We start from the raw sequence: 25,953 nt of genomic DNA on the forward strand, positions 1-25,953 counted from the left end.
AATGCATTGTAGAATCTTGATTTTCAGTTATACTTACTGACTCCCAAGTGCCAGCCCTATCCATGGAATATATATCATTTACAACTAAAAAATATTTTTAAAATATAACTAATTTATAGAAACTTAACATTTTACTGATTTCTTCTCAAATAATAGACCTAACAATCCTGTTGGCAAAAATAGAATTAAATATTAAAGAATGTAAACAAATGCAAATTATCTGTGTTTCACAATATATATTTTAGAAATGCTGCATTTCTGGAATTGGATTTGTTGTACAAATTATGCTCATAAAATGATGTAATTGAGTTGACACTCATGATTACAAAAAGAGAATTTTTGTCAGTGGTTTGTTTTCTCATTGTTTATAAAATATTATGTGACTGTCAAAATTCTAAATAAGATGTAAACTATGTTAAAGTTCTATTTCATTATACCTTAAATTTGTACTCTGCCAAAATATATTAGTGTATGTGTGTGTGTTTGTGTGTGTGCATATGAGGATGCCTTTGTAACTATTGATAAAAGCATACTTATCAGAGTTTATTTTTAAGAAACTATTAAGAGCAGTGTTAATTGAAGAATATTTATATAATTTTTTAATTTAGAGATATCTGACAAAAGTAGATGGCATTCATTATAACAACATTTAATAAATATGCACTAATATATAAAACAAAGTTTACCATCCATCTGGAATTTGTTTGACAATTGGTCTTAAAATTCATGGAAAGAATCTCTAAGCCTTTTCCATGTAACAAAATTCTGCTCCAAATAGCATTATTTTGATTCCAATAAATTATTATGTAATTTACTAAAACTTGGAGAAAAATGCTCAAGGGGATTACACAAAATCAGTGCTACCTACATTTAATAATAGACAAATAGTAAATAAGTTCCATTTTATTCATTCACTAAATTTAGTTAATTTTCTGATACCACATTTTAAAAGGGTTTCTGTTTTATGGCTTGTATCAAGCCAATCTGTAATCTAATCTTACCAAAAAGGTGTTTAAGACTAATGGGTTACAACTGGATGGGTTATAAGATAAAATGAGGGAGGGGAAGATCTAAAAGAATCTCAAATTTGATAGTTATTGGAATGAGTGAAAAAATTTAAAATCTGAAATATGCAGACACTTGGTTAAACGGAGCAGATTTAATAAATGGGTGTGGCATTGTGATTGAGCATTATGTGGGAAACATTGTATTATTTTTATCATCATCTTTATTAAAAGAAAAATAACAAAGGTTGTTACTCAGATAGAATGTATCACACATAGGTGCCTCTAAGTTTTTTAACTTGATAAGGGGAAAAAAGAACATGTCAGTAATGAAATGAACCTTTATCTTTGGAAATAAAGGTAAATTTGATGCTTTGAATGAACAGACACCTTGTTTGACTAGAAATGATCATGATTCCAATTTCTTGTCAAACATGTTAGTTTCTTGCTGTCAGAGAATGCTGTTCCATTTCTGATATTTCAGTATCGGTCTTTTGCTATTACAAAACCAATGCCATTGGCTGTCAGGGCTTTACAGTTTCAATTGGCAGACTTATCTGTCTTCAGCAGGATTAGACAGAAATATTTCTTATTCAGAGGCTGCTCCTCTGGAAGACGGCAGCAGCCCCAGGAAATCTGAGTATATTAGCTTCAAAGGACCTGTCTGCCACCCTTCTGACAGTACACTCTGCAAAGAACCTTCCTATCTCCTGTTCCCTGGGTGGTTTTCTCTGCATCTTAAATATGTATTTTCGTCATTACATACAAACTTCAGCAAGTTCTATGTTTTAATATTAATTTACATAAGTACAAAAACAAGCTATAGATTTTCATGCAATTGGTACTAGCCCTTTCTGGTAAATGATATGAAAACCATGAGGAGAGATGGGAGACAATGAGTCTAAGATAAAATTGTCAGTAGAAAAAATCAAAACAACGGAACAAACGAGAATCTTTACCAATTGCTTATAACGTTAAAATAGTACTCTTCTTTTAAAAACGTTAAATAATAGTTTCAAGTATTATTTAACAATAATAATAAAGGAGATCTCAGAGAAAGGCAGTTATTTGCCAAAAAAACCTGTAATTATTTCTGTACTTCTGAAAGTGTGCAAACTGCTTTAAAAGACCCCATCTGCATTTTCCTTTTCTATTTTGTACTTTCTCACTCCTCGTTGCCCCCTTTCACTCCTTCCCCCATCAAAAAAAGACAAACAAAGGTGCTGTAAGTCTAGAATGTGCGTGTGTGTGTGTGTTTCCTTTTTTCCCAAGAGACTACATCTCTTAGTATTTATATGCCTCTAAAATTTTATCAAGTGCTTTATAATCCATTCATTGAATATTTTATTACTCCATAAAATCTGCAAACATGTCTACTTAGAAAATCCCAACCCTCTCTCTAGCATGGGAAAATGGCCCATAACACTGAAAAATGTCAGTGACCACAGTCAAGTATGACTTTATTTTTGTAGAGACGGAAATAAAACCTATATGGAATACTTCTTTAATTACCATTTTTAACATGTTACATTGGTAAATCATGGATCTGTTTGGTCTATGTCACTGTCTTTGTTATCATTGTGAGGTTTCATTTATTTATTTTTATGCCACCACTCTTTCAGAAGGATCTCAACTGATGAATACGTAGCATGTTTCACTGACTTATTCAGTGTCTTTGAAAGAAACAGTATAGTGGGTTATTTTCTTAACTGGATAAATTTTAAGTAGTTTTTTAAGGCCTAGCAATAAAATTCAGTTCATGGAATAATGATAATCAGAAGCCTTTATGGTGAAAAAAAAAAAAAAAAAAGATCATTTTACATCTTATGTCGCTTTGCTGCAAAAAAGTAAAATATTGCCTTGATAATTAACCGTAAGTTTAGTAACTTAAAATACATGACAATCAATAGCTTTAGAGCTCAAAATATTTATTTGAAACCTAACAAACAACTGCTTAAATTGATCAATAAAAATAACTTTACTGCCTAATTGTTATTTAATACTGATTTACTTTTCACCAAGGCCCCCAAGATCATACAACATAAACACGTGGCACTGTCTCTTTAGGGCTGACTTCACAATTACAGATATGATTATCATTAAATACCTTGTACTCATACACATTTGCAGTTATACCCACTAAAACACAGTTGACTACATTAGTTTTTTCTCATAGAAATTTTGTTTTCAATTTTATAATTTTCATCAGTGCATTACTCTGGCAAAGTGTTCCACATCTCAGTCAAACTACAAAATCTAAATTAAGAACAGCATAGTGATGCCATTAGCTTATGGTCCAATTTCAAGTTCCCATATCTCCATTACATGGCACTGATCCAGTCAAGTGACCATTATGAATTACGCATCATGAGAGCACAGAGGATTTCCCTGAAGGTGTTTGCAAAGATTTCAGAGAAAATACTAATTTATCCCCTCTCATAATGAACATTAATTTAGTGTCTACTGTGTGAGAAGTACTGACTAAGCATAAAACTGCTCCTTTAGGGAAAAAAATACCAGTGAATTTTAAAAGGCATTTCATCTTTGTTCGAGTATAATTTTCAAAAACAAAGCTCCTATTTTTCTGATTGTGTGTGCGTGTACGTGTTTGTATGTAACAGAAAATAATATCATTGGACAAGTAATCAAGGTAAATTATGTTTTTCTTTATGGACCATAAATGGCAGTTTATATAGTTAGTATTATAAGGAGAAAAGCACTAGACTGAGGCTTTGGCACACCTTTTTGCATCTATGAAAATAAAATAATTGAGGGATCACTTGTCTATCCAGTAAAAGGGACAGCAGGAATTAATAACACATTAAATGTTCTAAAAGTTTTACCCAACTACTTCATTTATGTGTCCCTGTATCCATTACAAATACATTTACTTATAGTTAACAGGAAAAAAACAAATGAATGACGTGTTCCACTTATATACTGTGTCTATCTCAATGTTCTAAACCTGAAAATAAATAAGTTCTAATTCAAAAAAATGAAATATTTATCAGCCTGAAAATAATAATATATATTTTGCTAAGCTTGCTACCTCTTTCCCTATTGATGCTTATTGCCTTTGGTTTATATAATTTTAATATGTCTATTTTAGAAATCAACATTGAAGTGAAATGCAGTCTTTAGAAAAGATCAAAGGCTGAAAAGAGGCATGATTCTAATATTACAGAAAATGATCTGTTTTCATTATGACATGATGATTCATTTTTTTCCCTAAGTGTGACTCTCCAAATAGAGAAGAGACTTATTTTCTAATATTTATTTCCTCTCTAAGTTGTTTTTTATTAGAAATGGTATTGCTTCAAGCTGACATTTTTCTAATATTGGTATGGTTTTTCCTACATTTTATGTCATTAAAAATTATGCATGGCTCAAAAACAGCATATCCCAATTGAGTCATATCAACATAAATAAAAATGCAAAGAGGAGAAGTCGATAATATTACCAAAAAATTGGTGTTTAGGGTATAATATGGAGATTCATACTGCACAGATGTTCAGCAGAAATAAGATCTGCACTTCAATTGAGCAAGAGTATTACCTGTTTTATTGCTCTGTCTATGTACAGCAGGCAAGGGTAGAGAGACTGTGACCTTGAATGCATCACAGAAGAAAGTGCTGCTTTAGAAAAAAGAAAAAAAAAATCACTACTCAAAGGTATGTTCAAACAGTTGAAAAATAGTAATAATAAAAAAGTTAAAATTATAAAAACATTAAACCAACAAACATTACAATATCTAGTGTTTACATTTCGGGTGGAAGCTGTGAATGCCTAATTTTAGACACAATAAAAAATGGAAAAAGGGAAGCTATTTTATTTTCTCATTTAGACAGGAGATTCAAAGAATAAATTACATTCCTACATTGTATATAACCAGATAATTAAAGGCTATCATTTGCAACATGATTATTGTGTATTTTGTCTCGGAAGGTTCCACCCAAGTATTCCCTTTGGTGGACTTTGGAACTAACTCATTTTCCTTCTCAGTGTGTTGTGTATACATACATTCTTATAATTAATTAATTAAAAATTTAGTTATCCCCATTCCTAATGCTAATAGTGAGAAGCAAGAGTTACCCATGAACTTCAAAGGGGAAAGGTCATTTCTAATAAAATTTGAGCATCATCATGAAAAGATAAAACAAAACAAAACCAAAAACCTAACTCTAGCCTTTCCCTAAATCAATGTAGTTCAACTTCCTAAACCCCTTCCCTTAGTTTAGCTTGACCTTCCAACCAACAGTTACCTAAGGGAATTGCAGCATTGATTGGGTCTTAAACAGTAGTATTTCCTGAATTTTGTCATTTTCTTCACTAGCAGACATAACCAAAAAACATAATTAATATTTTCATATCTGTCACCAATAGACATAGCAATAATTTTATATCACAGTTGAGATATATCTCCTCAAAATGAAGATCTAAATCCATGTTTCCTCAAACAAAAATCAGAATTTTTCTTCTCTTCAGCAAAAATTGTCTTAACAACCATAATGGTTCAAGAAAATATTAGCAAGTATCTTCACCAAGCTAGAGACATTGGTTTATTCATCCCTGGATCCTCAAGGCTCAGTCCTGGGTAAGAGTAAGTTTGTTAAAGCAACTTTTCTTTTTTTTAAAGAGACAGATCTTTTGCTACTGTAAGGAAGCATTTAAACCACCTTACAATAAATAACTATTAACTGTCCTTCGTAATATTTAATTTTATATATAAATTTTCCTTTATAAAAATTATTTCAATGTTATTATTGGGATCACATAGAAATTAACCATGTCAGTCTTCATAGAGTAGGAGACACTTAGATTAGTGATTAAAACATAAGTATTTTTTCAAAAACTAGAGATGAAATGGTCAAAAGGCTAAAGTCTATCTATCAGAAAATTTATATATAAGGTCATAGAATGCAAGATTTTGGAGACAAAGTTGAAACAAGTCAATAGAAAACAACAGGATAATCAGAGAAAATATGCAATCCAAGTATCTCTATGCAAAGTAATTATCTGGTGCTTATAAGTAGAATTTATTAATTGGGAAAATGCAGAGATACCAAGTAAGAAGGGTTCCAGAAGGGCTGTCTGTGATAAGTGGAGGACTCTTGACTATGGAAATGGCTGAAATTCTGTCTTTCTCACCTGAGGAGCTCCATTTGGGTGTTCTTAGCACCATGTTTGAATAGTTCTATGGAAATAGTAAAAATCACAGATATACTGAGGACTCCAATTTGAAACTATTTTTATCCATTCTGTCATTCCTATGATGTAAGTTGAGAGTTAGTAGTTAAAACTGAGAGAACGTAGGAGATATCACGAAGATAGCATAGAATGGAAAGAAAAAAGGAAAGAAGATAAAATATAAAGCCTTAGATAATCTGTGTGTGTGTGTGTGTGTGTGTGTGTGTGTGTGTGTGATTATAAAACAACACAAATAATGAGAGAGATTTCTGCTTTGAGCCAAGATGGAAAAACAGACTGGATTTATTCTCCCACTTGACCAAAAACAGGGGTAAAATACAAAAAACAATGAGTTTCTCTTTTTTTCAAGTTCTGTTTCTTTACAGAGGAAAGGATTCTTGTGATGTCACATGAAATGGTAAATATAAAAATGGCTTTTGAGGGCCAGGAGCGGTGGCTCACACCTGTAATCCAAGCACTTTGGGAGGCCGAGGCGGGTGGATCACGAAGGAGATCGAGACCATCCTGGCTAACATGGTGAAACCCCATCTCTACTAAAAATATAAAAAATGAGCCAGTCATGGTGGTGGGCGCCTGTAGTCCCAGCTACTCGGGAGGCTGAGGCAGGAGAATGGCGTGAACCCGGGAGCAGGAGCTTGCACTAAGCCAAGATCAAGCCACTGCACTCCAGCCTGGGTGACAGAGTGAGATTCTGGGGCGGGGGCGGGGCGGGGGGGGAACCTTCAGAAACACTTATCTAGAAGAAATAGAGTATTTACATAACATTGAAGTATCTCTCCCAAAATAGTTGTTATTTACTGAGGTGATTTTGTTTTAACAATTTAGACGTTATACAAAAATTAATTCAAGATGGATTAAAGATTTAAATGTAAAACCAAAAACCATAAAAACTCTGGAAGAAAACCTATGTAATACCATTCAAGACATAGGCATGGGCAAAGACTTCATGATGAAAACATCAAAAGCAATTGCAACAAAAGCCAAAATTGACAAATGGAATCTAATTAAACTAAAGAGCTTTTGCCCAACAAAAGAAACTTCATCAGAGTGAATGGGCAACACACAGAATGGCACAAAAATTTTGCAATCTACCCATCTAACAACAGTCTAATATCCAGAATCTCCAAGGAACTTAAACAAATTTATAAGAAAAACAACAACAACAACAAATAACCCATCAAAAAATGGGCAAAGCATATGAACAGACACTTCTCAAAAGAAGACATTTATGTGGCCAAGAAACATAAAAAAAAAGCTCAGCATCATTGATCATTAGAGAAATGTAAATCAAAACCACAATGATATATCATCTCACAACAGTCAGAATGCTGATTCTTAAAAAGTCAGAAAACCATAGATGCTGGTGAGGCTATGGAGAAATAGAAATGCTTTACACTGTTAGTGGGAAAGGAGTGTAAATTATTTCAACCATTGTGGAAGACAGTGTGGCAATTCCTCAAGGATCTAGAACTAGAAATACTGTTTGAACCAGCAATCCCATTACTGGGTATATATTCAAAAGAATATAAATGATTCTGTTATAAAGACACATACACATGTATGTTTATTGCAGCACTATTTACAATAGTAAAGACGTGGAACCAAACCAAATGGCCATCAAAGATAGACTGGATAAAGAAAATGTGGTATATATACACTGTGGAATACTATGCAGCCATTAAAGTAATGAGATCATGTCCTTTGCAGGTAATGGATGAAGCTGGAAGCCATCATCCTCAGCAAACTAACACAGAAACAGAAAACCAAACACCACATTTTCCCACTCATAAGTGGAAGTTGTACAATAAGAACACATGGACACAGGGAGGGGAACAACACACACTAGGGCCAGTCGGCGGTGGGGGGTAAGGGGAGGGAGAGCATTAGAACAAATAGCTAAGGCATGTGGGGCTTAAAACCTAGATGATGGCTTGATAGGTGGAGCAAATCGTTATGGCATACATATAACTGTGTAACAAACCTACACATCGTGTGTTTTTATCCCAGAATTTAAAGTAATTTTTTTTAAATACTTTAAAAAAAAAACATATTTCAATAGGTTTTTGGGGAACAGGTGGTATTTGTTTAAATGGATAAGTTCTTTAGTGGTGATATTTGAGATTTTGATGCACCCATCATCCAAGCAGTGTACGCTGTACCCAGTGTGTAGTCTTCTATCCCTCACCCTACCCTCACCCATGTCTCCAAGTCTCCAAAACCCATTGTGTCATTCTTATGCCTTTACATTCTTATAGCTTAGCTCTCAGTTATAAGTGAGAACACATGATGTTTGGTTTTCCATTCCTGATTTACTTCACTTACAAAAATAGTTTCCAACTCCATCCTTGCTGGAAATGATATTATTCTGTTCTTTTCATGGCTGAGTAGTGAGTAGTATTTCATGGTTTGTGTGTGTGTGTGTGTGTGTGTGTGTGTGTGTGTGTGTGTGGTGTGTGTGTCACATTTTTTTTATCCACTCATTGTTTGGGCTGGTTCCATATTTTTGCAATTGCAAATTGTGCTGCTAAACATACGCATGTGCAAGTCTTTTTCCTCTGGGTAGATGCTGGATCAAGTGGTAGATCTACTTTTAGTTCTTATGTTCAATGTCATGCAATAAACAATGGTTCCTTGAGAGAAGCAATCTTGGAGAAACCTGTAATTGCAATTGCACCAGCTCGCTGCCTGAGAGAATATTCAAGCCATACCACAAGGAGAAGCAACCTAGTCGGAACCCAATGAACTCCTTGAATAAAGAATATGGAGCGAGGTGTCTGAGGATACCCAGGCAGTAGGCAGAGTAGATCAAGGCTAGTAGAAGGGAGTAACAAAGAGGAGAGAGCTACACAGAAAGAGAACTCTGAAGGTATGCCAAAGGCTCCTCTCAAATATTTTGCAGAGTGCTTGTCAGTCCAGACATGTAGAACATCATAGGCTGGGGGAAACATTCACCACTACTCTTAAAACAAAAGCTTGATAAATCAGATTTTATTAAAACCAAGCCACAGGCTTGAAGAAGGTATTTACAGTACTTATACTATTAAGAACTGTATCCAGAATATACAAAAATTGCTGTAAATCAATAAAAAGAGCTCTGCCAATTCAATTTTAAAATAGTTTATATATTAGAACAGGTACTTTATGAAAAAATATACAAACATGACCAATATACACAAAGAAAATTTTTCAAATTCATTTGTCATATAAGAAATGCAAATTACAATGACAATGAGGAAACTCTAAAAACCCAACAGAATATCTAATGTCAGAATGACTGAAAATACCAAGTGTTGGACAGAAGGTGGAGATAGCAGAATACATATATTACCATGTGGAATATAAGTTGGTACAATGACTTTAAAAAAAAAAAAATGCTTTACAGTGTGGCCTGGCGCAGTGGCTCAAGCCTGTAATCCCAGCACTTTGGGAGGCCAAGGCAGGTGCATCACCTGAGGCCAGGAGTTCAAGACCAGCCTGACAAACATGGTGAAACTCTGTCTCCACTAAAAATACAAAAATTAGCCAGGCATGGTGGCGCATACCTGTAATCCCAGCTACTCACAAGGCTAAGGCAGAAGAATCTCTCCCAGCTACTCAGGAGGCTGGGGCAGGAGAATCACTTGAACCCGGGAGGCAGAGGTTGCAGTGAGCTGAGATCATGCCACTGCACTCCAGCCTGGATGACAGAGTGAGATTCCATCTAAAAATAAATAAATAAATAAATAAATAAATAAAAAGAAAAGCTTGGCAGTATCAGCTGAAGTCCACACATACTTATCATATGACTCAGCAGTTTAGCTGCTAGGTATTTTCCCAACATAGTTGAATACTTAAATTCACCAAAAGGCATATGGACTAATGTGTACAGAAGGTTTAATTTTAAACATACTAAACTGGAAACAATCCAAAACCCATCAAGAGTAAAATGCCTACTGAAAACGAAAGTATATTCATTCAGTGGAGTGATGTTCAAATTAAAAAAAAATCTCTGCAGTTATATGCAACAACATGTAATATTCTGACAGATAAACAGAAGTGCATTCTGAGATTCCATTCACATGCAGTTCAAGAGATTTATTTTTTGAGTTTTAAATTTAATATTAAATTTGTTGTTTCAACGTTAAGCCTCAACAGTTATTTTAAAAAATCACAATAATTATTCTATTAGAGCAGATAGTGATTAAGAAAATAAAGGTAATCATAAAAAATTAACCTGTGATCATCACTAACTAGTGATGAAAATAGAATGTTGTTGAATAAGTGTGCCTGGGTCTATAGCAAAATTTACTGCAAAGCAGAAGATTTCTGGGTAATAGAAAAAAAAGGAGGGAGAGGAGAAAGGAAAGGGGAAAGTAAAGGTGAGGGAGAGGAAAGGGAAAAAAGAAAGATGAGAAAGAGGAGAAGGAAAGAGAGAGAGAATTATAGAAGTAAATAAAGAAATGAGAGAGAGAAAAGGAAAACTCAAAACACTTAATTATTTAAAGAAACCTGACTTCATAGCATGTTCTTCTGATTATAAAATACAGATTTCAAATTCTATATTTTGAATATCTACCTTCATTTTCCAGTCTTGTCAAAAATTCAAACAATGACTTTCCTTTCTTTGGAAGCCTTACATATGATCTTTTTTTTATTAATCATCTTCATACACAGATATTAATATTTTTATTTTTAGACTTTATAATGTTAAAATATATTAGTTACTTGTGGTTGGGAAATTGCAACTATTTGGACATTTTCTTGAAATTCCTATGATGAACAACTGTAACACTGTAGCTAGAAAGGAAAAATCATAGCACATTTTAAATAAATCATAAGGTTTGTCAACAAAACAGTCTAAGAAAAAAACATTAACATTGTGCTGAACAGTCTGCTGTGTAGCCACAAATAAAACATCGGGGACAAGCCTATATGCATTTGAAATCTGATTGTTTGCCTAAATAACACCTGCACACAAATGCGTTTTTAAAACTTCCATCCCTTAGCTGTTGCTGTCTCCTTGGACCTTGAATGCCTTTCATGTCCTTTTCATCATACTGAATTTCTATCCATACTTCAATGTTTAGTTCAAATGCTATCATTTTTATGAAGTCCTCACAGATCCTCCTGTCAAAATTAATTTGTATTTCCTCTGACTTCACTCAGCATCATACTTGTGCTATGGCTTAACATTTATTTTAATTTGACTTTTAATTAATTAATTAATATTTTATCTATGGTTTATAAATCAAAAGATAGTAGGATTTATCAAATATGCCTACCTTATCGCTCTTATCCACATAACATCCAAAATTAATATTTTCAATATACAATTATGTAACAATACTCCTCTCCTTCAAACTCTTCATGATTTTTCATCTCACTTGAATAATATCTGAGAACATTGTCATCAGTCATGGATTAACATGTTGTTTTTTCTGCTCACCTCCATCACAGCCTCTTATTATTCAACATTTGATGTCTAGGTTTCATTAACACCACCTACATTCCAATCATCAAATATATCAATATCTTATGCACTCTGTATCAACTACACAGATAAACCACTCAATCTAGCATACCACTTTCCTAGACACATTCAATTGTATCACTGTTGTATTTCCTACAGCATTTATCACTAAGTGATATTTTGCTGTCTATTTTTTTTTTTAACTGGCCTCAATCACTAACAGATAATCTCAATTAAGCAGAAATCTTTCCTCTCTTTATTGCTTTATCTATGTGCCTGGAACAAACACGAAAGAATATTTGCTAATAAATTACTTATAATATCACCATGACAAGCTGATTTAATTAATGGCTTCATTTTGTCTTTCCTCCATCTATCTATATTCTTTAATGTTAATTGTTCTCAATAGTGAGACAAAGTTTATTTCCCTCTGTTTGGTTTTGGAGTGACATTTAACTTGCTTTGGCAGACAGAATATAGGAGAAATAACTATGTCAATTCTAAATATTGGCCTCTGGAAGCCTTCTGAATTTTCATTTGACTGCTCTTGTGCAATATAGCTTTGTCATAAGAACATGCCCAGGGTAGACAGCCATAGGATGAATTACATGGAGCAGAGATGTGTCTAAACAATTGTGCTGCTGAGGCCATCTTAGAACAACCAACAACCACTTGATCACCAGACATGTAAGAAATCTCAGCCAAAAAAAGCAGAACATGATATGCAGGTGGTACAGAGACATGAATGATCCCCCATCAACACTAGAAGAACCACTCACCACAGATTTGTGCATTAAATTAATGATTGTTTCAAGCCATTGAATTTTGAGTGATTTGTTATGTAGAATTATTGTGGCAAAAGATAATTCACATGCCGTAGTATCTTGCAAATCATAAAGTCTCAATGTGTGTCAGTTGGAATGTCTTCAAATTAAATGTATCTCTATACTAAACTTCTTCTTTGAGCTAAAATTTTACATCTCCAACTGCCTGGTATATTTCTAAACTAAATGGAACAGTTTCATCAAATTCTGCTTCCTTTCTCCATGACCTAGGCATGAGGTTCCAAACTTTATATCAACATTGACTACTTTTTTTTTTTTTATCTCCATATTCAGTGTTACTGTGGGCTATCAATTATTCCTAAAAGGAAACATTTCAATCCATACTTCCTTGTCTAATTTTATTGGCACCATGCTAATCCAGCAATTCCAGAAGTCAGCCAAATAGATGGAGAATAGTAACTTATATTGTGCAGTGTTTTACAATGTTCAAAACATTTTCACACTGTATTCTATTTAATGGCTACAATCACCTTGGATCATTCTACATAGACCTTCCTATCTTCACTTAAACGTTGATGAAACTGAAACTCTGAGAAGATAAGTAAAAGCTTTCTAACTTCTAGTTCAGAGTCCTCTTCACTACACTATGTCTGACTAACTTAGCAGCCTCCTAGCTTATTTACCTAGTTTCAGTTTCTACTCATTCTGCCCACAAAATGGTAAAAAATGAACATTCCTCAGACTATCCTTCCATTTCCCTGTTCAACAACTTAAATATTTATTATTTGGAGCATTAAGTTTAAATTTGCCAAAATTTAAGGTTTTCATTATGTTTTTATTTTTTTCTGGTGAACTTCAAGACCTCAAAAATCATTATACTAAAATATATTTTCTACTTTATATGACACATTTTACTGAACCCTATCAACACCTCTTAATAGTTATTTTATCAGCGCTTCTTTAGTTCAGTAATCTGGAATGCATCCTGCTTTGAAATATAAAATAATCCATGAATATGAGAAACTATTATGAATCCATAAAATTTTTTAAATTAAAGTTTTAAATGCAATGCCTCTGGTCCCAGACTAATAAGTTTGCCTTAAATCTTCTATTTTTACTTTCTCTTATGGCCCTACTCTAAAAACATACTTAAGTGGAACAAACCACATATTAAGGGATTCGTCACAAAATTATAAAGATGGTGCATTGTTTCATGCCAGGGACCCAACATACTGTCAAAGAAGTCTCTTCAGTTCCCATTTTTTATTGAAGAACTTCACATATATTTGGTTGAGAACTCAAGTCTGGAGAAAAGAAAGTATTGTGAAGCATCAGGATTAATAGGTCTTAAAATGTAACAGCAAGCTAGAAAGCCTGGGTGGTAGAGTATGTAGGTTGCAAATTCCCTGGGCACAGAGTAGGAAGAGAAGGATGAATAACACATCAGAGAAGTAAATGTAAAATATGCAGACCAATTTAACATTTTTGCTACGTGTTTTCTTTGCTTTTTCTCTTTGCAACTAAATAAATTATTTGCTTTCAACTAAATAAATTATCTTCTTAAACATAAAGACGATAGAAGACCTTTCAGCCACTATGTCATCCCAGATGATGCCAATCCAGTCCTACTCCCACGTGGAACTTTAACCACTACTCATGCTATCTACACAAGGTAAGAAAGAAAGGGAGTGAAGGAAAATAATAATTGATTAATATGAAATGTGCAACGTGTCACAGCCCAGACTTCTGCAGTTTATTTGAGGCCAGGGTAACAATGATAAGGTCCTTTTCCCAGCACATTCTAGGCTCCTGAAACAGCAATTTACTACCTAGGGTTCTTTACCATAGAGATTAACCCAAATTCTTCAAAGATGCCTTCTTTCTGGAGTAGCTTAAATTGAGACCCTTGGTCTGACATGATGTTGAATAGAATACCATGACAGTGATGAGGCACTGTGTTAGTCCACTGATAGTGGTACTGGCAAACTCACTGTAGACAGGGAAAGAAAATGAATTTTATAAATATATGCCTTGTTATGATGAAGATAAATTATTACCTTCTTGATGAAAAATGTCCATTGCAATCATCCTGAGAAGTAGTTTGATGGTCCTCCCCAGGAATTATGTACATTGCTGGCTTGTGATAGTATTAATAGTAGCTTGAGCACTCAGCAGATTTAATAGCCAAATTGGCCATGAAGTTGAGGCTTTGAAATGCATATATGTTTCTGCTGCCATGGCCATTCTGTATGTAAGTGTTTTAATCAAACTCTGTTGATCAAGGAAAGAGGCTGGTTGAAAGCTACAAAACAGCTGCCGACCAGCGTTAGCTCCCTTTGTATCAGATACTCTCTGGTGTGCACTCACATTGGATCAGATACCCTCACTTTATTCCAAGAGGTCTTTCTATATTGCTTTCTCACAGACATCCTTATCTCATTCTTTTAAAATCCCAAAAAACATCATGCAGAGAAACCCAGGTCATATAGTGCACAGAAGCCAGTTTTTCCAGGCACAGAACAAGCCAGAGAAGAAGGATAGATTGGGGATTGGGGATTTGGAGGTGGCTAGGGAATTTTAAAGAAGAACATAGTAATTGATTGCATTTTTCTCTACCCCAAGGTTAATCTCAAGTTCTGCCTAGTTCAGGCTATACTAAATTATATTGCAGTATGACTAATAAGGTAGAAAATCAGCCAAGTTTATGCCCTTCTTGCTACAGGCTTAGTGGTCCTTTTAATTTCTCTCATGTAGTGACTCATCACAAGAAACTTAGAGAGTTTCTCTCTAAGTAACTCAGCACCGGAACACTTTAGATATCAATCTATACATTTATTCATAGCAGCATCATGCTATTATCTTTGGTTTATAATTTTATTTCTGGATCGTAACATTTTTGATTCTTCAGAAAGGGTTTTTGGAAAAATATAATCTGTATTTTTTTCAAATGATAAAAATTAGTATTATCTTCGCTGAAGTATTCACTCTTATGTGTATTTACTATTTTTTGGTAATATTATCCACTAAGGATATTTCTCATATTCCTACAGTAACATAAAGCTACATATGTCAATGAAGAGATCTTTGGATGTAAATTTTTCCTCCTGGGACTTTGATTACTTTTACAGGAGTGGTACTCAACCAGGACTGTACATTGGAAGAATCTGAGTAGAAGAAACAAATAAACAAAAACTGATTAAATGAAATAAAATAAGGAATCTGTGTTATTTTGTTTGTTTGTTGTGTGTTTGTGTGTGTGTGTGTGTGTGTGTGTGTATTTGAGACAGAGTCTCGCTCTGTCGCCCAGGCTGGAGTGCAGTGGCGTGATCTCGGCTCACTGCAAGCTCCGCCTCCTAGGTTCACGCCATTCTCCTGCCTCAGCCTCCCGAGCAGTTGGGACTGCAGGCGTCCACCACCACGCCTGGGTAATTTGTTGTATTTTTAGTAGAGACGGGGTTTCACCATGTCAGCCAGGGTGGTCTCGATCTCCTGACCTTGTGATTCGCACGCCTTAGCCTCCCAAAATGCTGAGATTACAGGCGTGAGCCACCGAGGGATCAGTATTTTAATAACTACCTTGGATATTTTAATGTTTGAAAATTACTGATTTACTTAAAGACTTTCACATTCTCTAGTTCTTAAGTTAGCCTTCTCAATTCACAAAATTATTTAGTATTTGTTTTCTATAAAGTTACATTGTTATTTCTAAATTATATCCTTTATTGTATCATATAGATCACTGAATCTTTAATTTTACAAGCTGAGCTTTCCACTTGCATAAACTCTGATATCATTTCTATAAATGAAAATAACGCCAGTTATAAGAAAATGATAACATGTGATGGTGGTATTTAAATTTCTTTAAGTAAATCTGTTGAGTGTCCTTTTCATTGCAATTCATGGAAAGGACAATTATAAAATTGAAATAAAACATATATCATGGACATATTATTTTCTTCAGATGCATTAAAAATCAAAAGTTCTAAAGCTATTAAATGATACAGCTAAAAAGCAAAGGAGCTTTATTTTTAGTTTAAATACTTTTGTAAGTTCAACAACTTTCACTACTGTTTTTATTATAAATATGATGTTAAGTTAAAAAAATGAGCAATGTAAAGCAGAGAAACACCCACACAAAAATCACCCCCAAATACTCAGATTAGAGAGAAACAATTTATAAAGTTTAGCCTACATTCTTGCAGTATGTTTAATGATAAAATTTCTAAAGACTCTAACAATTTTCAGACAAGTACTTGTTAGGAATTTATAAATATTTTAATAAATATAGCCCATAACAAAACCACTTCCTCGTGTCATCTGAAATAACATTCACTATCTCTTTTCGCAGTTATCATTGACATCTCTCTAGCCCTATTCCATCAGTGTCATTGGTTGTTTTATTTTATTATTTATTTTATTTTATTTTATTGAGACAGAGTCTTGCTCTGTCATCCAGTCTGGAGTGCAATGGTGCAATCTTGGCTCATCACTACCTCCACCTCCCTGACCCGAGCGATTCTCGAGCCTCAGTCTCCTGTGTAGCTGGGATAACAGGTGTCTGCCACCACGCCCAACTAAATTTTGTATTTTTAGTACAAACGAGGTTTCACCATGTTGCGCAGTCTGGTCTCAAACTCCTGACCTCAAGTGATCCCCCTGCCTCAGCCTCCCAAAATGCTGGGATTACAGGTATGAGCTACGGTGCTCAGTCTCATTGGTTATTTTAATAACTGCATAAATTATTTCTTAAGACACTGGTCTGTCAAGTATTTATATTCTTCCAGTAAACATTTCTCACTCCTCCTTAACTACTCACTCCTATCTACTCCCTGCTATTGCCATATATTAAACCTCATTTTTAACAGTAACTATTAATACCACCCCTTCAACATATCAGTCTGAAAATAAGAGCTCATCTGCAATTTTCTATCTTGTACCTTCTGGTGAAGCAGCGTCATTGTCTGGGGTAAATAGTCAAGGTCAGTCATCTCATGCCAGGCAGGTCCAAGGCACAGACACTCAAGAAGTGTGTTTAAGAGTGGAAGTTTAACAGGCAAAATAAAGAGAAAGGAAAACAGCTCTCTCTCTCTCTCCTGTAGAGAAAGAGGGGGCAACATGAGCGGGTCTTCTGGTTTCATGGTCAATTGCATGGGGCTTTGTAGCAGAGCTTGAAGAGGCGGTGTCTGAGTTGCATTGAGCCTCAGTGATTGGTGGGACCAGGTGTGACATTTGCATAGTGCGCTAAGAAGCTGGCCATCTGCCCTAACCTTTTATTATGCAGATGAATTCCCTACCTAGCCAGCAACATATTGTCTGTTCCTTATCGTACACGTGGTTGACAAAGAGAAGGGAAGATGGAGCCACCATGTTTAACAAGCCTAGTCCCCAGGTAGCCTTTTCCTACTGGCACAGCTGCGGGCATTCACCCGTGCAAGCTTCCAGCTGCTTATTTATGCCTGTAGTTCCATTTTACAGGCTGTTCTTTGTTAGAAAAAACAATGATTTGGGGACTTTTTTGTTAAAAGGAAGCCTTACTTAGGACTTCCTTACCCTCATTAATTAATTTCTATTGAACCCCTATATCATTAGCATTTTAGCTCCAACAGTCCTTCAACCTTACTAGGATCTATGTTCCATGGATCTACCAATTTTTTATTTTATTTATTTATTTGATTTATTTTTCTATTTTTATGTTCTTTGCCTACTTTGTTTCTTTGTGAAAATAATTTTAACTTTTAGATTCAGGAGGTACCTGTGCACGTTTGTTATATGGGTGTATTGCATAACGCTGAGGTTTGGATTACAAACGATCCCATCACCCAGGTAGTCAGCATAGTACACAATAGATTTTTCAGGGATTGTCCCCTTCCTTCTCTCCTCCAACTAGGGGTCCCCAGTGTCTATTGTTTCCATCGTTGCCTCCCACTTTGTTTCTTACACTGAAGCATCTGTCCTCAACTACTGCACCCTTTCCACCTCTTAGTGTTCACTTGACAGAAACCCAGCTTGATTAAGTAACTTTTCTTCACACTCACGCTTATGCAGTTAAACATGCCTGGGGAGAAAAACAAAATGCAAGCATGCTGATTGCTCTTACTTTAAATACATGAAGATCTAACCTCAAATTGTTCTTCAAGATTGGCTGGCAGCTCAATGTTTCCTCATTTTATTCACACTCCTACTCTCTCCTAGAGGATGATTTCAAATGACGTATCTCTTCAAATATCCTATGCTTCACCCTTAACCTCGTTTTTCTTAGTTTACTAAGAAATCAGAAGAATTAAGAGAGAACGTGTACAACCTCATTCTAACACACTTATTTATCTGTCTGCATGTACCACCTCCATCCTGTTAATGTACGTTAATTTTTCTTGATCTTACCTAAGACCATATTCCTGCCTTTGTTCTAGATCCATGCTATATCATGTTTATGAGAGATTTGTTCTCAAAATTTTCCTCACACTTCAGTGAATCATCTACTTTTATGTCTTTCCTCTGATTATTATCATCAGTAGTCAAGCATGTTGTTACTATCTTATCTCTAAAAAATTCTGACTTGGCCCACTTCCCCCTCAGTTACCAGTCAATTGTTTTACTGTTCTTCATGCCCACACACACACACACACACACACACACACACACACACACAGAGAGAGAGAGAGACAGAGAGAGTTTGCTTGTCTGTACCTCCAATTATTAATATTTTTACCTTCTTTTCTCTTGAATCATAACAGCCTGGCCTTTACTTTTCCCTTAATTAGCATTGCATCTGTCAAGTTTACAATTACAGCCACTACTAAATCCAGCAATGTTCAGTGCTTATATTACAGAGGCAAGAAAGACTTCATTCAAAATGACTGCAGAGGAGAGAGAAACTTAATTCAACTCTGTTGAAACAAAAGGTGGGAAGGTTTGTAAGCATTGGGGTGAGACAAAAACCCTGAGGCAGGGAGGAGGGAGGTGGACCAATGAGACATGTCAACTACATTGAACTATTCTTGAGTTTGCAAATGTGTTTTTGTCTGTAATTATGCCCTCTGTATCTGCTAATTGACTTCCATTGACATTAGGTTTCTACTGTCCCACAGAGATTGGGAGAAGAAAGATGCTCTCTCCTGAGATGTTTATGTTTCAAAGAGAAGGTTGCCAGGTCTTTGAGAAAGATATTTCCTGGGTTGTAAATCTGGGAGAACACTGACATATATTTCCAGGAGGGGCAGAAAGAGAACTTATCATTGTAACTTTTTTTTAAAAGTAAATGCTCTAAGAAAAAAGAAGACTAGGGAGTTATAGTCAGAAATAAGTCTGTAAAGTTTAATCAACCTGAGGGATATGTGTTACAATCTGAATACTGGTGTCCCTCCAAAATTCAAATGTCAAAAATCTAAGTGCCACCAAAATTAAAATATCAAAAATCTAGCACCTAATTTAATAGTATTCAGAGGTGAGGCCTTTGAGAAGTGACTAAGCCCTGAGGAGAATCACTTGAACCCAGGAAGTGGAGGCTGCAGTGGGCTGAGATCACACCACTGCTCTGCAGGCTGGGCAACTGAACAAGAGTCTTATCTCAAAAGAAAAAAAGAAAAAGAAAAGGCACAAGGGAATTTCCTTTCGTCTTCCACCATGTGAGGATGCAACAACAAGGTGTCTACCATGAAGCAGAAAGTTTGTTAGAACTTATCTCAGAACTTACCACAACTTACTTAAGAACTAAGTCTGTCAGCCCCTTGGTCTGGAAATTTACAGCCTCCAGAACTGTGAGCAATACATTTATGTTGTTTATAAATTACCCATTCTAAGACATTTTGTTATAGCAGCAAGGATTGACTAAGAATGTTAAAGCCATCTTGGTCATTTGTTATTATGTAATGAGCACAAGGAGGAGTAATTTTGTACTATGGCAACCCATTGAGCTTATTTTGATATTCTCTGGCTCAATTTTGATAGTGAAAGGACAGTTGAAAGATCTCAGATCTTTCAGGGGTGGAGGTCTGACTAATGTCACCATATACATTATTTATTATAGAACAGCAGAGATGAGAACATGACAGGAATCTAGCATGAATAAGAGAGGATAATAATTAATTAATTGTTGTTGTTGTTGTTGTTGCAGTCAAGAAAAACTGTAGAACAAGAATTGGAATTTGTCTTACAAATTTTTATGTAATAGAATTCCAGGAAGAGAGGCTAACATGTACTTTGGAGAATCTGTACTAAAAAGTTTAATGAAGAATGGATCTATGCAGCTCCAGAAGTGGACAGTAATGGATGCTATGCTCTGCCACTCTCATCTCCTTTTCAGAGCCAAAGCACTTGTTCCACAAGCTGCTGGAAGTGCTGCTGATCGACAGCCCTCAAATCTCAGCTCATCTTGTATATTGTCCTTACCTTAAGAGGTCCACTTTGCACAAACTTGTGCCCTATATCAGGGCTAACATATATCCAATATCCAATCTACACAGAAGAATTAAGTCCCAACCCCCTCACATCAACTTGATATAATTCTGAAAGGATGAAATCTTGTGATTTCATTACAGACAATTGCTCTATCCCTCTTTCTCTCCTTTCTATATGAGTGGCAATTCTGAAAATACTGTCCAATAAATTTTCTGCATGCAGAGTACCATTTTGGAGTCTATATTACAGGCATCTCAGATAGCAACATTGCTAGATTTTTACTGTTGTTGTTTTTTCCACAGGTCCATTTCTTCCAACATTCTTCACATAATAAATAAAAGAATATGCATCAGAATACCATTTGATTGTAGCTTTCCCTTTTTAATTATTTAGATTAATTCTCCATTGTTTATAACACTGTGTTCAAATTGTTTAGCTGAAGGAAGCCCTCAGATTCCGGTGCTAATTTTCAAAGCCAGCTTCAACATCCACCATTCTATGACAAAACCTTCTACTTCTACTTTCTTCTTTAATTTTCACCATCTATACTTATATGTCATAGCTATCCCTCCTATACACTGTGACTTTGTTTATGATGATCACTTGGAATAACTTACTCTTAAACCTACACCTTTCCAGACCCTATCTATCTTATAAAATCTTTCTCAAGTCTCTTATTAACCCTCATATTTGTACTAGCAAATAGTCACCCTCATTCTACTCACCATTCATAATTATCATCTTTATTATGCAAAAAATCACTGTGAGAAATGATTGAGCATCTTATATGCAGCTACTGTTTGTATAAAACATAAAAAGAGCCCAATCAAGAAATATAAAAAACTTAAAAATAGCACAATTTTGTTATTAAAATTTTTAATTAACTTATGGCTTGTATTGTGTCACTTTCTTTCCTAATATTTATCTACGTAAATTTTAGATTTTCTAATATATTAATAATTAATATGAATACTTAAACACAGTAAAGAATATGATTTTTTATATATGTCTCTGTCTCTGTCCCCCCTTATTCTCTTCACCTTTATGAAATTAAAGTGATTCAAAAATATGCATTCAAAAATTGCTTGTTGAACTGACAGAATATGAATTAATTTGGATAATATAGGTATGCTTTATTAGAAAAGAGTGAAATCTCATGAAATAGTTTGAGAACTTTTCATGTATTCAAAAATTAAAATTAAAAATAATCTATAAATAATAAGTGTAAAGGTTCCTTTATGTTATAAAGTTAAATAAGAACTAAGTCAATGTAAAAACAATAAAAACATTATTTTTAAATTTGGAATTCATAGAACAAAGTGATGATCACTAAAGATGAATACCACTTTGTACACTGGATAAAATTTCTTAGAATGCTATATGCCATTTTTAATTTTATCTTTAATAAAAAATGTACAAGTCTGTGTCAACAATAAATTATGTTCTATAAACCACCACAGAGTAGTGTAAAATGAAATGACGTGAAGTAACAACAGCAATAAAAAAGACTACCTTAGTGCTAACTTCACAATTCATCATGCATGTTTAATATGAAGTCACTAAATTATGAAACAAACATTATTTATTTTCTTATCACTTCTGCCATGTCAGTATGAAAAAAATATCAAGTTCGTTATTTAAAAAAAAAAAAAACAAAAAAAGAAGAAAAGGGAGAAAGACAAGATAAGGAAAGAGAGAAAGAAGGGGAGAATTAAGGGAGGAAGGGAGGAAGGAAGGGGAAAAAGAGAAGCAGAACATAAAAGGGAAAAGGAAGGAAGAAAGAAAGGAATGAAAGAGGGGAGAAAAGAAAGTCCCTAGCAGACAGTTGAACAGTATTGAAATGTCCCTGGTACTGAGGAATATTATTTAACTTGGTCAATGTACTTGATGAAATAAAAGTACTATTTCAGAGTAATTTCCTAAAATGAATATGAGAAAGTGCCAAAGAAATTCACATTTCTTTTTTGCTGTATCATAAAGAGACTGACTCCATTTTTTGGATATATGACTACTGATAGCCGTGTTTTGTGTTTTGTGTTTTGTATCTTGTGTTTTGTATCTGGATAAACTCAAAGAGTCCAGGCACTCTGTCTTTACAACTGGAGGTGAGTAGATAATCAAACTATGCAAACTATATACTGTACACAACCTTCCACCCTCTAAGTAAATTAAAAATCCAGACCAGTCTCCTAACCATGCTTGTTTAAACCATTTTGAACCTTCTTAAAAGACCTGCCTTGCTTGTTCTCAGAGATCTCAATTATGTAAATAAGAAACTTTTTCATACACTCTGGGTGTGTGGGCTATTGTGTAATCCTCTCAACCAAACCTCAAGTAGGGGTCCATTTGCCTCTACAGGTGATTATGACATGCTACCACAAATAAAGTTGTATTTTTCTTGGCAGAATTTAAGGCAAATGTGCTCAAAGTTTAACAGTATGCTCACAGTTTGTAATATATGAAAATGAAGGACCAGAAGAGGTGACTCACACCTGTAATCTTAGCACATTGGGAGGCCAACGTGGACAGCTTGCTCAAGCAACATGGCAAAACCCCACCTCTACAAAAAAATACAAAATTTATCTGGGGGAGGTGGCAGCAACTCCCTGTATTCCCAGCTACAGGGGAGGCTGAGATTGGAGGATTGCTTGAGCTTGGGAGATTGGGGCTGCAGTGCAGTGAGCCATGATCACACACCACTGCACTCAAGCCTGGGCAACAACACAGCAAGACCCTGTCTTAAAAGAAAAGAAAGAAAGAAAAAGACAAAAATAAAATAAAATGAAGACACTCTGTCCCCAGAAAGACATTAGAAATTTGCAAATTATAAACCTTATTTGCTCTGAATAATTAATGATTGATATACTACTTGCTATTTATGTTTGCTTGTTTAATAACAGTTAACGATGTTGAGACACTATGCGACAAACTGTGCTAAGAATTATGGATATATTACCTCAGTTAATCCCCATAATATTCCTATATGGTATGTATTGTTATTATATTCATTTCCTGATGAAGAACTGAATGTGAAATAAGTCAAGAATCTGCCCGCAATATACCCTCATGAGAAATTATGAAAGTCACCCACATTTACAAAGCTGGTTTAAGATATGCTTCCTGACTTCAATCTTCATGCTTTTAATCACTATACTTTATTTCTACACCATGATCAATAAAGACAATTTGATAAAAATCCAGCAATACAGAGTTCTAGAAAAATTTATGAGGCCAAACATTCATGTAAAGAGTTGATGTATTTCTCAAAAATAATCAAAGGCTAAATGCAGTCTTGAATTAATAATAATGTAATTGAAATGTTGTCAAAAGAAAAAAATTAAAAATTAACAAATATGGCCGGGCGCGGTGGCTCACGCCTGTAATCCCAGCACTTTGGGAGGCCGAGGCGGGCGGATCTCGAGGTCAGGAGATGGAGACCATCCTGCCTAACACGGTGAAACCCCTTCTGTACTACAAATACAAAGAATTAGCCGGGCGTGTTGGCGGACGCCTGTACTACCAGCTACTCGGGAGGCTGAGGCAGGAGAATGGCGTGAACCCGGGAGGCAGAGCTTGCAGTGAGCCAAGATGCCCCACTGCACTCCAGCCTGGGCAACAGAGCGAAACTCTGTCTCAAAAACAAACAAACAAAAAATTTAACAGATATATCAATGCCTAACCTATATTTTAAGTTTTCAAAGACTCACTAAATTGGGGGATCATCATAGTGATCATCCTGTCAAAAAGAAAAAAAATTGTTGCAAGAAATTCCAACAAATCTAGATCCTTTTACTAATTTGATTACATGAATTCCTTGCCTTTGATGTAGTCAATAATAAGAATTCCAGTTTTTTAGGTGAAGAACATTCTTTAAAATAACATAATTTTCAGGAGATTTTTTTCCTTAAGGAAATAAAGTTAATATTTACTTAGCAACTATTATGTGTAATCACATTAATGTTTTAAATGTAATATTTTGTTGAATTTGTAAATCGAAAAAACATTTTACTCACAATAGGAATATGTTTTATTAATAATGCATATTTGGTAATGGGTATTGGGATATGTCTTACCACTGTGGAATTTATTTACATGTGTTTTAAAGTCACGTTTTTATACAGGTGAGGAATTCCAACTTTCTCCATATTTCTTCACAGATGTGTTTAAATTTTGATTCAGATATAATTTAGGCACATTTGAACATCATCTAAATAGTTTAAATTTATTTTTACAGTTACACTGTGTTTTGTCACCAATTATATTTACGTATGTACATATTATAATTCAAGTTATGCCTATCCTTTAATGCAAGAAAACCAGAAGTCAGAACTGATTACAATGTGAAGATTATATCAAGGTGACTATATTTGTACCTGTTATGAATTTCTATGTGATACTTTCTTTTTTCAGCATTTGCCATTTTGCTTATTCAATTATTGAATACCACATTTTCTCCTCTATCACTTGCATCTGCAGTAATCTCTGTCTTATGTTTGCATAGTTTGTTCTCTTGCTGTGCCTTTGCATAAAAAAACACAATTTTTCAAATCAGGCAGAAATTAAATTCAGAAATAACGTTTGTGACTACACATTTAAAAAGCTTTATTAGACATTTGAAAACATGCTTTTCTTTGGACTAAAAAAATAAACCTAGAGAATTCTCATGCATTTGCAAATATTTCTACATTATTTTAAGCTAATCAAAAGCCTTATTATTAAGAAAAGAAAGTTTACAAAAGGAATATAATCTGGATCCACTTTTCAAGAATAGCCCATAAAACATGTATTAGGGGGCATTAAGTTAGCAATAATTTTATTTTAATATTTAATATTATAGTTTATACAAGTTTAAATACAGCCTCATTATATAAATCAATATTTGGTTTTGTTTTTAAAAATCAGTATGTCGAACCTTGATAATTTAAAACCAAATCTTATTAATCTGTATATATTTTATGAATTGTTTCGCATATACCCTCTATAATATGTATGTATGTAACTACAATTGATAAAAAGCACAAATTTCATTTATGTGTGTGGATATGTTTGTTCATATGTTTGTGTTTATAGGCACATTTGTACATATATGTGTATGTGTCACAGAGAAAAA

Source organism: Piliocolobus tephrosceles, chromosome 1 (genome assembly GCF_002776525.5).
Source record: "Piliocolobus tephrosceles isolate RC106 chromosome 1, ASM277652v3, whole genome shotgun sequence".
NCBI classification, from domain to species: domain Eukaryota; kingdom Metazoa; phylum Chordata; class Mammalia; order Primates; family Cercopithecidae; genus Piliocolobus; species Piliocolobus tephrosceles.